The sequence below is a fragment of the Sus scrofa genome, chromosome 18 (assembly GCF_000003025.6).
Source record: "Sus scrofa isolate TJ Tabasco breed Duroc chromosome 18, Sscrofa11.1, whole genome shotgun sequence".
In the NCBI taxonomy this organism is placed as follows: Eukaryota; Metazoa; Chordata; class Mammalia; order Artiodactyla; family Suidae; genus Sus; species Sus scrofa.
The window spans coordinates 33,011,867-33,027,215 of record NC_010460.4 but is presented as its reverse complement, the minus strand read 5'-3'; the positions used below and the strand labels follow the sequence as shown (position 1 = coordinate 33,027,215).

At 39.2% G+C, this 15,349-nt stretch overlaps 1 long non-coding RNA gene across 1 annotated transcript in view; it reads left to right on the top strand.

The window, feature by feature from the left end:
* Nucleotides 1-15,349, top strand: part of LOC110257595 — a 58,432-nt gene that overhangs the window by 31,673 nt on the left and 11,410 nt on the right. The window contains exons 2-3 of the long non-coding RNA XR_002340433.1: nt 4,367-4,458; nt 11,433-11,540. This is a non-coding gene — a long non-coding RNA (uncharacterized LOC110257595). The remainder of the gene's footprint in view (nt 1-4,366; nt 4,459-11,432; nt 11,541-15,349) is intronic.

Sequence of the window (15,349 nt, the reverse complement as noted above, 5' to 3'; positions counted from 1 at the left end):
AAGACAGGGTGATCTGAGAACACACATTCTTGTGTTCAGCCTAAGATTTACTATGTTTTTTTCCAAAAATTTTGAAGGAAAATGTAAAATTTTGTGATTGTAACAGCTGTAAGGGAGGTGTGTTGTGCCTCTTAAATACCCTCGTCCTAAGATTTCACAAGGGTCATGCTCTCTCCAGGTGGAGCATGTGACTGCTCACCCTCTCAGCATTCCTTCACTTCCCACACCATGTCCAGGCACAGGTTGGGGAAGGGGCATGTGTGATAATTTCCTGCTGCAGTGGGAGGTGGTTTTAATTAACTTTGCGAGGATCCTGTGTTAGTAATGGACTATTTGTTCTCTACCAATGAGATTCCAGAGAAGATGGAGAAATGGCCAGAGCTCTTGAAGAATCATGGCCAACTTGCTTCATTCCTCACCTTGTCCTCTTGTTCATTCGCTCTTGAGCCAAGTCTCAGCGTCTCCTTTTTGCTTCAGAACTTAAGTTGAGTATCTCTGGTCCAAGAAGGGATATGCTGTGGCTTGCATCTCCACTGAGTCCAGCTCCACACCCTAGTCCTGAACGGGCACAGTTATCATCCTACTTGATCTATACCAGCCTCATTTCATTTAGAAAAGCCTTCCCAGGACTATGACTTCACATACTTTCTCAGGTGGTGGTCAATGCTTTGACCAGGTGAAGAACATTTTTTGCATCTTTTTGAGGAACCGCAACTGAGACTTTATGACATTACTCAGTAAAGAGCAGTGTGATTTTTCTTTTTTTTTTTCTTTCTCCCCCAGAATTTGCTGCCAGGCAAGGAATGATCTCCGGGGAAAATGGTATAGATAGTAACAGCTGTGAAGCCACCTGCCTCAGCTGCAAGGAAGTTCGGGGCTAAATTTAGTACTCAGGCAGAGGATTACATCACCCTCAGTTTCCTTTTTTTTCTCCTATTACTTTAGATTCTGTTTTAATTTTATTTCCCTGTGTATATATGTATGTGCCTTTTCTATAAGAAGACTGGATTCTTTTTATGAAAGTAGGAAAGAGATACTTTTATTTTAAAAGTAATAATGTATTCGATAAGGTCTCCACCATTTTTTCCAGTCATCCAGGGTCAAATCTTATATCCCTCTCTTCCTCCTTCACTCCTTAAAGCTATGTCACATCAGCTTTTTCTCTAGAAAATCTTTAGAGCCATTTTCTCCCTCCACCCCCATTGCTCCCACTGACATCCAGGCTCTTACCATTTTTTGCCTGAATTATTGCAACATCCTCCTATCTGACCTCTTGGCCTTAATACCCAAGAGGTTATTCCCTTGAATCTAACCTCAATATCCCCACTCAGTAAGTGCTGATTTCATTATGCTACTCATATACTCAGAAACTTACAATGATTCTCTACTTCCTTGCTAAGTTTTACCTTTGCCCTTTGGCAGTAAGTATCTTGCTTTCTTGTCTGTCTGTCCTTATTTCCTTTTAACCTCTGTTATCCAGTTCCACTCTTGTTTAGCTTGTTTTCTGCTGCCCCGTGCCCTGTCTCCAAACCCCTCCCTCACCAAGGCTGCTTTCCTTCTCCCCTCTCCTGTGCAGCTGAAATACTTTCCTTTAAAATAAAAAAAGTAGGAGTTCCCGTCTTGGCGCAGTGGTTAACGAATCCGACTAGGAACCATGAGGTTGCGGGTTCGATCCCTGCCCGTGCTCAGTGGGTTAACGATCTGGCGTTGCCGTGAGCTGTGGTGTAGGTTGCAGACACGGCTCGGATCCCGCGTTGCTGTGGCCCTGGTGTAGGCCAGTGGCTACAGCTCCGATTCAACCCCTAGCCTGGGAACCTCCATATGCCGCGGGAGCGGCCCAAGAAATAGCAACAATAACAACAACAACAACAAAGACAAAAGACAAAAAAATAAATAAATAAATAAAAAATAAAATAAAATAAAAAAAGTAGTATTATCTTGACAGGTGGCATCAGAGTTTTTCTTAGGAAGAGAACCGTTGCTTAGGAAGCACAGACACTAAATTTTGATAAGCTGCTTGGAGTGAAAGGAGGAATTTGAGGTCATGGTCAGCAGCAAGTAAGACAGAAGAGGAATCCCTGATTTCTTTCTCTGCACCAGAGGTGGGTGGACTCAGCAATGGAAGAGAGCAGAGAGTAACACGTGGCCAAGCCACAGGAAAATGTTTCAAGAAAAGGGAGGGTCCATATTCAGAGTGAAAATCTTTCCTTTGCCGTGATGGATCCCCCATTCTCCATTTTCCTCAAACTTCCTTTGACTTGCTGTCTGCACACAGGCCTAGTAGGAGGGTTTCCTCATGGAAATCACAGAAATGAGCTGTTTCTCGTTTGATGTGGTGCAGAATAGAATATTGTTTTCTTCTGAGTGAGATTTTAAGCTCCTTGAGGGCAGAAGTTACTACTTAATTTCCTTGAGATTCTCCATAAGGCAAAGCACAGAGCTGGGAAATCACCTCCCCAACTTACCAGTGATAAAAATTGCCCGCAAGTAGACGTGATGGACAATTGTCAGGAATATTTACAGTTGGCAGAGTAGATAACATACCCACATGTAAGAGGAAAGTAAATTGTTGCAAAACCTGTTTTTTGGAAGTGAGCTACATTGTTCTCATTTATAGCAGAGGTTGGCAAACTTTTTCTGCAAAGGGCCAGATGGTAAATATTCTTGTCTTTGGGGGTGATAATGCCTTTATCACAAGCACTCAAGTGTGTGTTGTAATGTGAAGGCAGCCAGACACACAACTATGGCTGTATTTCAATCAAATTCTTGTTATGGACACTGAAATCTGAAGTCCATATACTTTTCATGTGTCATGAAATATATTTTTCAATATCTTAAAAATGTAAAAACCATTTTTATGAGTTGTATAAAAATAGGAGGTAGGCAAATTTGGCCCTGAGGCTTTGGTGGATAACCCCTAATCTAGAGAATCTCTCTTGCTTGGTTGTGTGTTTTATGAAGTAAGCTCTTATTTTTTAAAATCTACACTCTGGGAATTCCATGCTTGGTTTTGTTTGAAAATAAAGTTTCCCTGCTTAAAAAAAAAAAAAAGGTGTGAGAACTCTTAATAATGATTTTAGACTATCTTCATGTGATTTTATTTCCCTTCACTATTAGCGATTTGCAGATTAGGTGGCCATATCCCAAAGACTGGGTTTTTTCCCCAAATCTCTACAGCAGTTGGAGACGCTTTTTCAATTAACTGTATGCCCATTGGCATCTTTGCCAGTCTGGAGAACTTAAAATATATCTATATTAAATTTGTGCAACATTCCTGAGCATGGTATTTGGCGATGTTAGGAATACTACAGAAGTTTGTTTATAAGCCAAAATTCAGGATATTTTGGCTTCAGACTGAAAATAATGCAAAGTTGTAGTTTTCTTTTTTGTCTTTTTTTGTTGTTGTTGTTGTTGTTGTTGCTATTTCTTGGGCCGCTCCCGCGCATATGGAGGTTCCCAGGCTAGGGGTTGAATCAGAGCTGTAGCCACCGGCCTACGCCAGAGCCACAGCAACGCGGGATCCGAGCCGCGTCTGCAACCTACACCACAGCTCACGGCAACGCTGGATCGTTAACCCACTGAGCAAGGGCAGGGACCGAACCCTCAACCTCATGGTTCCCAGTCGGATTCGTTAACCACTGCGCCACGACGGGAACTCCCAAAGTTGTAGTTTTCTTACAGAAATTCCTCAAGTTGACTTGTCCAGGGAAGAAATTCCTAATTCAGTAGTTCAGAAGCCCAGAAAAGCTGGAGTCTAATTCATATACCATCAAACTTTTTTTTTTTTCTTTTGCCACCAGGGGTTATTTAACTATAAATTCTCATTAATCATTTTCATAAAGATATCATAGTATACTGAAAAGATTATCCTACACATTTAAATAAATCATTCTGATAACTCATTTTACATTGATTATACCGCTGACTCCCCATAGTTATGACACATTCTGTCCTAAATTTGTCTGAAAGTCTTAGATAAAAAAATGAACATAGAGAAGGATAATGATAACAGAAAAGTAAATACACTTCAGTCAATCCATGGAAAAGAGGCACAGGTATTCTCATGCCAAATATATGAACATATTGGGTCCCACAATGGAATCAAATATGACATGATTCATAACCTGATTGCCTCCCAGTGTATAGGAGTTGCCTTCGCATTGCAGTATTGAATTGTGCTTGGAGAAGGTACCAGTTTCCTCCAGCTTTAATGTTTTTCTTTGTTTTCCCGTCATGAATAGCACGTAATCTTAATGTGAAACAATGTATGGAGTCTGTATCATATTTAAAATAACCGGAACAGTAATAAAGGTGAGGCAAGAGAGAAACAATTACATTTGGCTTATTAAAATTGTCTTTCTTTTAGATTCTTGTCTCTGGATGTCCCTCACACTATCACAGTGGTGAAACTCTCTCACAGACTTGTCTCATCTTTCAGCAGTAGGTATTCAGATCTAGGTATGTATACTCAAAGTTGGGGGGTAAATGTTAATCAGATACACGTTGATTTTCAAGCCATTAAAACAGATGACGGCTAAATATATAAGGGTTATATGTATTTTCACCTAGAAGTAAAACTACCAGAGCTCTAAACCAAAAGACAAGTTTGGGTCCCAGCTATGCATATGGGTTTTGAGGTTTCGCGTCAGTTCAGTTTTGAAAATCCAGACAAAGTAATTTGTAAATAAGTAAAATAATAATTTGGTAGGTTGACTTTTTCACTTTTCAACCAGTTTTACGTTCCTTAGCTACAATCTGTATATTAGCAAATGACACAATGAGGAGTTCTTGTTTTGGCTCAGTAGGTTAAAGACCCAACATTGCCTCTGTGAGGATGCAGGTTCAATCCCTGGCTTGGCTCCTTGTGTTAAGGCAGCTTGGATCCAGTGTTGCCATGGCTGTGGTGTAGATCCCAGCTGCAGCTCCAATTTGATCCCTGGCTTGGAAACTTTCATATGCCACTGGTGCAACTGTGAAAAGAAAAAGAAAAAGAAAGAAAATAACATAATGATTGGTAGCGTGAGTTTACGAATGATAATAAATCCAAGAAAGAAAGGGAGAGAGGAAGGGAGAACTTGAGGAAAGGAAGCAAGTTTCTCATGGGGCCCCTGGGAATGATTGGATGTACTTTCTTCCCCCAGTGGCTAGTTTTCAAGATTACAGTAACTATAAAATTCATTCAGTTGAAGAGGATGAAAATCAATTTTCAATTTACAAGCTTGCCAAGCAGATTACTAAACCACTCGGGGGATCGCTTATTTGTTTGTGTGTATTTATGTTCTCAGTCAATGATGAATTAATTTTACTCGTACATAGTTAGATTGGAGAGGTTTTAAGTATAAAACCAGAAGTGCAATGCTTGTGGTAACTTTACTTCCACCATGAGCTCTACATAGGATATTTGAGGAAAATAGATGTATGTTTAAAGGTTAATAAGAAAGTTTCTTTAGTTAAATTTTTATTCAGTCTAGCCAAAGACAGGCATCAGCAAATTATGGCCCATAGGTCGAATTCAGCCAGCCACCTGTTTTTATAAGGCCCATGAGCTAAGAATGCTTTTTGTATTTTTAAATAGTTGAAAACAATTGAAAGAAGAATATTATCCCAAATAAATTTTACATGAAAATAATATGAAATTCAAATTTCAGTGTTCATACTAAAGTATGAACTGTGTTACAGTACCTATTAATCATTGATTAAAAGATAATCTACAACTGATTTAAAAATCTGTGTTACAGTACCTATTAATCATTGATTAAAAGATGATCTACAACTGATTTAGCACCATAATAGCAGAGTTGAGTGGTTGAGGCAGATATCTTATAGCCGCAGAATCTAAAATATTTACTGTCTGGCTCTTTACAGAAAAATTTGCTAATGTCTGCTCTAGACCAGTCTTGTTCACAAACTACACATGTAATTTAAGGAAAAGACAAAGGGGAAGAAAAGCCCAGCTATTAAATTATATAACAAAGATAAATGGACATCAGGCAAGTCTGTCTTATTGGTCTTTAAATGCCTGGCTAAGAGATTAGAATTTAGTGAAGGGAATTAGAATGAAAGAGAATAGGCATTACAGTATTTACACTATATCTGAGGTTTATTTCTTATATCTAATGAGATTGGAATTGGTTTCAATTTGATCTGTGGAGTTGCACCCTTGTTTATTAAAATTTGTGCTGGCTCATAAACAACACAGATAGATGAGGCGACCTTATAACTTGTAAAGAGTGATACAAATGTCTAGAATGAGGATGTATTTTTAATACACCCATCCACCAAGAACACTTAACAAGTGGTCTCGAATTTGTCTTTTTTTTTTTTTTTTTTTTTTTTTTTTTGTCTTTTTGCCTTTTCTAGGGCTGTTCCCGCGGCATGTGGAGGTTCCCAGGCTAGGGGTCCAATCGGAGCTGTATCCACCAGCCTACGCCAGAGCCACAGCAACACGGGATCCGAGCCACATCTGCAACCTACACCACAGCTCACGGCAACGCTGGATTCTTAAACCCACTGAGCAAGGCCAGGGATCAAACCACAGCCTCATGGTTCCTAGTCAGATTAGTTAACCACTGAGCTACGACGGGAGCTCTGTCTCTAATTTTTTTAATTGTGCACCATCAACAGCAGAATTTATGGCAAGTAATTCACATTCTTTTTAAAAACACATTTATTGAGATATGATTCATACAGTGCACATTTTACTCACTTAAAATGTACAGTTCGGTGGTTTTTAGTATATTCACAGATATGTGCAACCATCATTACAGTCAATTTTAGAATGTTTTCATCACCTAAAAAAGAAATCCCATAATCATTAATTATCATCCCGTTTTCCTATTTCCTGCAGTTCTAAATCCTACATCACTAGTATACATTGGGTCTGTACAGATTTGCCTCTCCTGAGTGTTTCATATAAATGGAATCATTCTTTAACTTACCATAACGTTTTCAAGTCCCCTTCATGTAGTAGCATGTACCAGCACTTCATTCCTTTTGTGGCTGAATAATCTTATACTGTATGAATAAGCCATATTTTGTTTATCTGCCCATCATCTGATGGACATTTGTATTGCCTCCATCTTTTGGCTTTTGGAAATAGTACTGCTATAAACATTTGTGTACAAGGTTTTATATAGACATGATATCATTTCTCTTGGGTATATACTAAGTAGTGGAATTGCTGGATTAAATGGTAATTTGGTGTCATTGTTTGAGAACCACCAAATATTTTTCAAAGTGGTTGTGACATTTTATAGTCCTATGAGCAGTGTATGAGAGTTTGGCTTCTCCACATTCTCACCAACGCTTGTTCTTATCTGACTTTTTTTATTCTAACCATACTAGTGGGTGCGAAGTCCTATCTTATTGTGGTTTTAATATATTTTTAAATATATGTTTACCTTATGACTAATTATATTGAGCATCTTTTCATGTGCTCATTGGCTATTTGTACATTTTCTTTGAAGCAATGTATATTAGGTCCTTTTCCCATAACTCATTTTAAAATTCGTTGGATGGGTTTTAACCCATTTTGTAAATATATCATATAATATATGACTTAAGAATATGTATTGTTTTGTTTTTCTTTGTTTTTTGTCTTTTTGCTATTTCTTGGGCCGCTCCCGCGGCATATGGAGGTTCCCAGGCTAGGGGTCCAGCCGGAGCTGTAGCCATCGGCCTACACCAGAGCCACAGCAACGCTGGATCCAAGCCGTGTCTGCAACCTACACCACAGCTCACGGCAACGCCGGATCGTTAACCCACTGAGCAAGGGCAGGGACCGAACCCACAACCTCATGGTTCCTAGTCGGATTGGTTAACCACTGCGCCACGACGGGAACTCCTGAATTAAGAATATGTAAATGAAGTCCAGATTACCAATGTTTTGTTCACTGATTGTGTTCTTAGCATTGTATCTCCTTTCATTACACCCAAGTTCTTCTAGGTTTTCTCCTATATTATCTTCTAGGACTTTTGTAGTTTAGCATATACATTTAGGTCTATAATCCATTTTGAGTTATTTTTTGTGAAAGATGTAAGGTCTATTTCCAGATTCATTATTTGGCATAGGGATGTCCAGTTGTTCCAGAACCATTTATGGAGGAGATTATTTTGACTTCATTTTATTACCTCAGCTTGACTATATGGAAGGTCTCTTTCTAGGTTCTCTATTATATCCTATTGATGTATTTGTCTATTCTTTTGCAATAATACACTGTCTGGATTACCACTTTTTTTAGTAGTCTTGAAGTTGGATAACATCAGTCCTCCAACTTTGTTCTTCTCCTTAAATATTGTGTTGGCTCTTTGGGTCTTTTGCCTCTCCATAGAGACTTTAGAATCAGTGTGTCAATATTAATAAAATAACTTGCTGGGATTTTGATTGGGGTTGCATTGAATATATAATATAGATCAAGTTACAAAGAAGTGACCACTTGACAATTTTGAGTCTTCTCCTTGAATATGATATATCTCTCCATTTATTTTAATTTTTCTTTGATGTCATTCGTCAGAGTCTTCTGGTTTTCCTCATATATCCCTTGTAGAGATCTTGTTAGATTCATGCCTAAGTATTTCTTCTTTGGGGGTTCCAATGTAAATCACATTGTGTTTTTTATTTCAAATTCGCCTTCTTCATTGGTATATAGGAAAGTCATCGGCTTTTGTGTATTACCTTGTATTTTGTAACCTTGCTATAGTCACTAACTGATTCTAGGAGATTTTTGATCAGTTCTTTAGGATTTCCTCCATAGACAATCATGTAACCCTCTGAACAAAAACCACTTTTTGTCTTTTCAAATCTGTATATCTTGTATTCCCTTTTTGTCCTTTAGTGAATTAACAAGGACTTCGATCATGTTAAAAGGTGTGATAAAAGGAAATATCCTCGTCTTGTACCTGATCTTTGCATGAATGGTTGTAGTTTCTTAACTTTAAGTATGATTTTAGCTGTAGGCTTTTTTGTAGATAGTCTTTTTTCAGTTTATAAATTTCCCTTCTATTCCTAGTTTACTGAGAGGTTTGTTTTGTTTTGTTTTATTTTGTTTTGTTTTAAATCATGAATGAATGTTGAATTTTGATATGATCATATGATTTTTTTTTAGTCTCTTGATATGATGGATTACATTAATTGATTTTTCAAATGTTGAATCAGCCTTTCCTACCTGGTCATGGAGTGTAATTCTTTTTATACCTTTTTAGTCTCAATTTTCTAATCTTTTGTTGAAGAATTTTATCTACGTTCATGAGCGATATCAATCTGTACTTTTCTTGTATGTAGTGATTTTTTTCATTTCAGTTACTATTTTTTTCAACTCAGAATCTTCATTTGGCTTTTTAAAAATAACTGTATTAATCTATTGATGTTTTATAATTGATGCAATGTTATCATACCTTTCTTTAATCACGATTTCATTTAGTTTAATATTTTTGTAATGACTTCTTTGAAGTCTTCATTCATTCCAACAATCTGGTTGTTTTCACAAGCAGTTACTGCTGTCTGCATTTTTTTTTTTTTAGATATCCTATTTTTCTGTTCCTTTTCATGTCTCATAATTTGTTGTTGTTAGAAACTGAATATTTTAGAAAATATATTGTAGGAGTTCCCATTGTGGAGCAGCAGAAATGAACCCAACTAGTAGCCATGAGGATTTGGGTTTGATCCCTGGCCTCACTCCAACGTTGACATGAGCTGTGGTGTAGGTTGAAGACACCTCTTGTATCTGGCATAGCTTTGAATGTGGAGTAGGCTGGCAGCGTCTGTACCTCTGATTAAAAAAAAAAAAAAAAAAAAAAAGAAAGAAAGAAAGAAAAAGCAAAAAGGAAAAGAAAGAAAGAAGAAAAGAAAATATATCGTGGCAGCTCTGAATACCTGTCCCTCTCACCCCTCAGCAGGGCTTGGTATTGTTGTTTCCTTGTTTATTGGCTGGCAGAATTTTTATGGCGACGTCTATTTCCTCCCTGTAGGGTAAAGTCTCTGATGTAGCTCCACAGGGGATTGGGGGGGAAGAGGGGGAGGGGGTAAAGCCTTGGGTAGGCCATAATCACCATGCTTTTTTCTAGGGCTTTTTTGGATTGTCTTCTTCCTAAGTATACCTAACTGTTAATTTCCAATACTAGTTGCTGGCTGATTGCTCTATTGTTTTCAACATGCCCTGGGCATAAATTGCACCATTTTCTCATCCAGTGAAATTCAGGATTCTTGGAAGGGATACTGCAGATGTCAGGGCTTGAGATTTTTATTGAGCCCAGGAGGGCTTCTCCCAAATGTCTCTTCCCAGCTGTCTGTCCTCTCTGACAAGCTAGCTGATGTAGAGTTTAGCTTTTATCTCCAATGAATCTATCAATTTCTTCCCAGTTTTCTTTTACCACACCTTCACTGCTTTTGAGAGGATGCTTAGACTTTAACTTCTCTATAATCTGGTACAAATGGAGTCAGTTAATTTAGGATGAGGTTTGGAGCTGCCTGTTTTATGGCCTGCTTCTTTCTCTGAGCCAGAGCTTGAGCTAGAAGTGAGGACGAGTTTCTTTTTCTCTCTGAGTGACCCCTTCATTCCAGGAGCCGAGCCCTTGGTGGAGGAAGTGGCAGTAGCTTCAGGTCTTCTTGGTTTGCCTCTCTGAAAGTAACACATGTCTTTTCTATCAAAGGAAATCTTGGTTACTCCATTTTGCTCTGGTTTCGGCTGAAACACCCTCTTGCGGCCCCCTCCTCTTTCCCTCTCCTCCAGCAACCGTTTGTTTCAATTAGCCAACCAAGAAGAATGTGTGCCCTGACCCGACCAATGGGAAGGGGACAGGTATACCACCTGCGTTAGGGATAAATAGGGAGGGTCTTTTCTTCTTCACACATTTTTGAGGACCTGCACCCTTCTGCCAAAGTAAGGAGCCTTGTTGAGATGTCCTCATGTTCATGTGTCTCACTTTCCAACACTGACGATCCAAATTAGAGTCCAACAGGATGAGCGTGGCAAGGGGGACCCGGGCCTGGCACTCTTAGCATGCTGTACCAAGATGGAGCTTGTATCCCACCAGTGGGTGATGGATAGAAGAAGAGAGCCCCACCTCTCACCTGCATTCACCCAGAACTTAGCCTCAGCCACAGGTATCTGGAGGCAGGATGAGAAATGTTGACATTGCTTCTCCTGAATGACAGCCCTCTAGCGGGGGCCTGGCAGGGGCCCGGGCAGGGAGTGGGGTGGGGTAGGAGAGAGAGCCCTGTGTAATTGTCTGCACTAGTCCAGAGAGGAGTTTTGGCTGAGCTGGGAGGGAATAGCCAGGAAATATGTATTGGTTCAAATACCATGGATTCTGTTGTTACTAAATTTTAATAGATTTTGAGTAAACGGTTCTTTATTTGCTGTATACCCTCAGAAAATTTCCCATGACTTTAAATGGTCTTTCTTTTTTTTTTTTTTTTTAATAATTTTCACCAGTTTCACTAGTGAAATGGAAATGGGGCCATGGAACTCCTCACAACGTCTTGCTGGAAGTAGAATCTGATTGTAATTAATTGGAAATCACACACATTCTCATACACGCTCGTGAGTATACATAGACACATGCTTTACTAATACATTATGCATGTTATAAATGACTTACTCTATGCATTTTTGAATGATGAAATTATTCTAAATAAACTTTTTGAAAGATACTTCGTATTTATGTGCGGTACAAAATATCGTTGCTCTTTTCAAAAATATTGTATTATTAAATTATAAGTGATCATAATTACACTAATATTTTTGGTGAATGTAATGTGATTGAAATACTTTCTTGTTTTTAAAGTCCTGGTTCTGATTCAGTTGATTTTGATACTTGATTTTAATGGTGTCTTAGCTGGGAAAATACCATTGTTGGGTTTTTTCTTAGTAAATCACTTTTAATCCTGATGAAATCTGACTGGTGAATTTCCATCTTCCATCATGCCTATCACTTGCTTTTGTGCACTAAGTTGGATGGTTTTGCATTTTGCATTTTGATATTGTTAGAGAGAGGTTCAAACTCAAGCTCTTCATTTAGAAGATGTTAAAACAAATGATAAATTTCTGTTTCCAAGTTTTTAAGGTGCTCAGACATAAAAATGTATCAAAGTGATAAATTACATTGGTTTTACCCCAGAATTGCATAGCAATGGAAACATTTTCAAATATGTTTTGAAAGTACTGTTTCTGTAGTATTTATTTTGAAAGCGTGTCCTCAAATAAATCTAGTAATTTCCCTCTCCTTTTTTAACGGTTAAAGGACAGATTAGGTATGTTCATGTGTTTGAAAACATTTGATGGATAGCTTACTACTTATTGCCACAAGTTTATCACATTTGTCTCTGGAAAAGAAAAATGTCTTTATTTTTTATTTTTATTTTCTTTTTAGGGCTCATCGCAGCAAATGGAAGTTCCCAGGCTAGGGGCTGAACTGGAGCTGCAGTTGCAAGCCTACACCACAGCCATAGCAATGTGGGATCTAAGCCACATCTGTGACCTACACCACAGCTCACGGAAATGCCAGATCCTTGACCCACTGAGTGAGGCCAAGTATAAAACTTGATTCCTCATGGATGCTATTTGGGTTCATTACCACTGAGCCACAATGGGAACTCCCTTCATCATCTCTTTTTTTTCTTTTGTCTTTTCCAGGGCCGCACCCATGGCATATGGAGGTTCCCAGGCTAGCGGTCTAGTTGGAACTGCAGCTGCCAGCTTACGCCACAGCCACAGCAATGCCAGATCTGAGCCACATTTATGACGTACACCAGAGCTCACGGCAACACCGGATCCTTAACCCACTGAGTGAGGCCAGGGATCAAACCTGCATCCTCATGGTTCCTATTCAGATTCATTAACCACTGAGCCATGACAGGAAGTCCCCTCTACCATCTTTAAATCCAGTAGCTCTCTTAAGTATGAGAAAACCAGCAAACCTCTGCTTAAAATTTATTTTTCAAAATTTATTTTTTATTTTTTTAATTGTTATTTCCCCAATATAATTTTTTTTTCCTACTGTACAGCATGGTGACCCAGTTACACGTACATGACTTAAAATTTAAAAATTCACTACCAGCATGGCTTAGAATTTAAAAATTCACTACCAGCTGTTCATCTTTTAATAAAAATATTAGGAACATACTATATCTCAATGTCCTTTTTTTGGGGTGGGCCACACCCATGGCATACAGAGGTTCCCAGGCTAGGGGTAAAACTGGAGGTTCGGCTGCTGGCCTGTGCCACAGCCACAGCAACGTGGGATCTGAGCCCCATCTGCGACCTACACCACAGCTCAGGGCAACACCAGGTCCCCAACCCCCTGAGTGAGGCCAGGGATCAGACCTACGTCCTCATGGATGCTAGTCAGATTTGTTTCTGCTGAGCCACAACATGAACTCCCAATGCCTGTTTTTATATCATTAATTCCATTGCTATATGCTTTAGCATTTTGTTCACGCCTGACTTTAATACTTTGCTTATAATATTGATGTAGAATAATTCTTTAAAAATTACTCCAGTTAAGTGTAGTTTTTTAAAGCTTAATTTCATTTTTTAACCTTTTCTTGATATTTTAAAGCCTTTTTATGAGAAGGAATTTTAAACAAACACCAAATTACAGATAATTATGTGCATGACTGCTCGTGTAACCATTACCAGCATCAGCTCATGCCTCATCTTACTTCACCTATGACCTCTAGTCCCTTTCCTGCCAGAGGATTTAAGAGAAAAATCTCACACATCACATAATTTCATCCATAAATATTTTAGTATGCATCTCAAAAAGATAAGTACTGTTTTAAAACATAACTTCAATACCATTATTGCACATGCAATTTAGCAATATGTTCATAATATTATCAGTGTTAAAATTTCCTTGATTATACATAATTTTCCATATTATTCCCCAATTGAATCTGTAATTTTTTGTCTTTTTTTTTGGGGGGGGGCATACCCATGGCTATGGAGGTTCCCAGGCTAGGGGTCTAATTGGAGACATATCTGCCAGAGATCCGAGCCACCTCTGCGACCTACACCACAGCTCATGGCAACAACAGATCCTTAAGCCATTGGGCAAGGCCAGGGATCAAACCGCATCCTCATGGATACTAGTCGGGTTTATTAACCACTGAGCCATAATGAGACCTCCTATACTGTAATTTTTAAAAATAAGATTCTACATCAGGTCCACAGAGTTGATATGTCTCTTAAGTCTCTTAATCTATAGGTTTCCCTTATATTTCTTTCTTTTTCCTTTTTTAAAACTGCAGTTATTTATTTAAAAAAAATGGATATTAGGTCAAAACATTGGATTTTTGCCTTGTTCATGTTGTGTTGGATGTTCCCGTTGACCATCTGGGGAACTGTTCTGGAAACGGTTGGCAGTGTGGTTAAGGAGCTTAGGTCAAGGCAAATTATTTGGTAAATATTTGAGCAGAGGTTTGTATTGGAGCCATAGGAACAGATGAGATCACTTACTGAGAAGCTATAGGGCAAGAAGAAGACTGGATGCAGAGCTGGGCTCTGGGAAGAGCAGGGACAGGCAGAGCCGAAACAGACCAGGGGAGGGAACTGCTCAGGAGAATGTTGTCAGCTGTGCCTGGCGCTGAACGACGCCTGAGGAAGGTGACTGACCATTGGATTCCGGTGTGTGGTCATCCTGGTTCTTTGACGGTGAAGACGAGGGATAGCACCCAACTGGAGGGAATCGTGTTTTGTTTTGCTTATAAAATCATGGAACTCTGGGCTTGTCTTGGTGAATTCAGGAAAACTAACTGGTGAAGAAGGAGAGACTTATGGCCTCAGCCTGGAGCGGGGAGACAGTGGAGACAGGAAAGAGTCACTGAAGAAAAAAGTCTTGGAGGTTATGCTTGACCACAGAGGCAAAGGCACACGTAGAGAAGTTGGCCTTGGGAAGATGGAAGGGCCTGTGCCTCTGAGAGAGGAGGGCAGGGAGACAGGCTGTATGAAGGTACAAAGCAGGTAGAGTGGAGAGGAAGGGAAGCTGAGGCAGCCCACACGGAGGAGCCTTCATCCCCTGAGAGGGGAAGAAAGTGACGGTGAGACTGGGGACATGAAGAACGGAAATGAGTCTTTTTTCCCCCACTAACTCATTTCTCTACTCCTAACTGTCTAATGACTACCAACCTGAGGGACAAAGAATGAGGCATTAGTATGTGTTCAAATGCTGAACTCAGAAAACTACCTCCTGGCACTGTATTCACCCTATCTTGCTTTGGTGGCCATGCGGAGGCAAATTCAACTTGTGCAAGCTTCTTGCCTCTTCTAAAACTTTTCACCCTCCGATAAATGATATGTTTGATATGCTTGACTCTGACGCAGGCAGATTTTGAAACATGGAGCAGATCTCA